The 2,164-nt window shown below is 34.3% G+C and overlaps 1 long non-coding RNA gene across 1 annotated transcript; it reads left to right on the top strand.

Moving 5' to 3' along the window:
* The first annotated feature begins 137 nt into the window (after positions 1-137).
* Positions 138-1,849, top strand: LOC106820128. The gene is made up of 2 exons (XR_001395566.1): positions 138-257; positions 471-1,849. It is a non-coding gene; the product is annotated as an uncharacterized LOC106820128 (long non-coding RNA).
* The last annotated feature ends 315 nt before the right edge of the window (positions 1,850-2,164 follow it).

The following is a 2,164-nucleotide window of genomic DNA, read 5'->3' as shown; positions in this document are numbered from 1 at the left end:
ATATATATATATATATATATACATATGTTTGTTTCTGTGTTTATTTATATCAGAAATCTATTTTTGCATATATTTGACTCTGATCTAACTTGATTACTTGGTTTCTTATCAATTTTCTTTTCTTTTATTAGATCTACAGTCATTTCTGTGACAAATTGATGGGTGACCACCACTTGCAGGCTCTTAAGTTGGCACTATTAGCACCATATCCTGAGCTTCATCACACAGTCATACATAAGCTATCTACAATATTACAGGTACAGCAAGTAAATGGTTTTTCACTATTATTAGTAATTATATTCTTGCTACTTACAATAACAAAATGAGTACATTTAAAGATTGTGCACAAAATGTTATCAGGATATTGCTTCTTAGAATGTTGAACTATTAAATAAAGAAATGTTTGAATATATTAAAATGCTTAGAGATAGGATTTGATATTTAAAAAAATGAATTCTATCATATTACAGGAGTTGGAGAAAGTTGAAATTGATGATGACGCTCTATGCTTGCTGCTTGAAAACTGCCATGTGCCACAAACTGTGGGTACACCATACTACCAACCTCTCATTGACTACCTGTTAGTGAATCAGCACAAATCTGAGGCATCGCATAACATCGAAAATGTGGTAGCCCAGTTAGAAGAAGCAGGACATGCAGTAGAGGCTGGGTCATTGTTGCTCTTGCAGCGCGGATCATGTCCGAACTTGTCTACATTTGATGCCGCATTTGGCACTCTCTCACGGTGGCTTAAACGCTGAACAAGTATCGAAATCTAGGAATTTTCCACGTAAGCTAGCTGTTGATATGAGTTTCAGTCTTGGAATTGTTTCATAACTATGGCATTACTATAGCAACATTTCTAATGTCAGTATTTGCAATCGTGGGATTTTTATAGCGGCTTTTACGCTATATAACTGATATTAACAGGGTATGCAGAACAATGTGTTTGTTTGACATATATAGACGTTTATTTAGTTTATTGCTCCTATTCATTACCTTGTTGGTTGAATACATGCTAGTATACTGTAATTTAAACCAATGATTTAAGTCAGAATCTGGCTTTCAATTTGATTGGTCTCTGCATGCGTAGAGGGAGAAATGTGGGGGTTAATTGTTATTAATTTGGTTGTTATTGTTTATGTTTTTGGTTTCTATATCATTCTGATATTGGATGACACTATAATGATTGTGATATGATCATAATACCTGCTTCCTATGTCACTATATATAGGAAGGTGCCGGTTTTATAGTCTGTTGGACGGGAAGAGTGCACATCTCTAAAGAAGTGGCTTGTCTGCACATGGTCAAGTTATAGTAGTGAATGCAGGTTATGAATAATGTATCATTGTATGAGTCTGTTGGAAAAATATTTGAACTGGTACAACGATAATTAAGTTATAGATTGCAGCTCATCTAAATAAAGAATTTTAATGAGAACCATGCATGCACAAGCAGGCAACTTGAACTTTATTTATACAGCCTGTTTAAATGTTTACTCTTGCAATACGTACCTACAGGTACGTATTGCAAGAGTAAATATTTCATGTGCCGTTAACGATACACGCAATATTTAATTAATTAATTGTCAATATTGCAATTGATATTTGGAAGGCTGTTTTCCTGATGACAGTGATGTTACAGATGTAATTTAATCGGAGTGGAAACAGCAATGCTCGCGAAAGTAACATCAAAATCATTGATGAGTTGATGATCATTGAGGAGTTGGTGATCGTTGCTCATCACCCACCAGAAACTGCAATTTAGAAAAATTATCATAGGTGTTTGAATATCTCTAATGTAAAGCAGAAATAATAAGTGACTCATTAAACTAATATGTGAAAATGAGTGTATCACTGTATGCTTTTGATGCTCATGGTATTAGTCTACACCACTCGATCTACACAGACACTTTTGCCAGAGGCGTATATAAAGACTGATATGGCCATTTAGGTTCAAGGATAGAGAACATGGGTCCCAATAAAACCAATGTCATTTACATTAATATAAATATAATATTATATCAATATAAAGGTTAGGGTTATGGTTAGGGTTAGGGTTAGGGTTACTATTAGGCACATTGGTTTTATTGGGACCATGTTCTCTATCCTTGGGCCACTATTTATATCAGGATCGAGTCTATCAATATTGAGATCAATATTGC

The sequence above is a fragment of the Priapulus caudatus genome, unplaced genomic scaffold, assembly GCF_000485595.1.
Source record: "Priapulus caudatus unplaced genomic scaffold, Priapulus_caudatus-5.0.1 Scaffold7349, whole genome shotgun sequence".
Taxonomy (NCBI): domain Eukaryota; kingdom Metazoa; phylum Priapulida; class Priapulimorpha; order Priapulimorphida; family Priapulidae; genus Priapulus; species Priapulus caudatus.
Note: the sequence above shows the minus strand (reverse complement) of the source record. Positions and strands in the feature narration are given on the sequence as shown.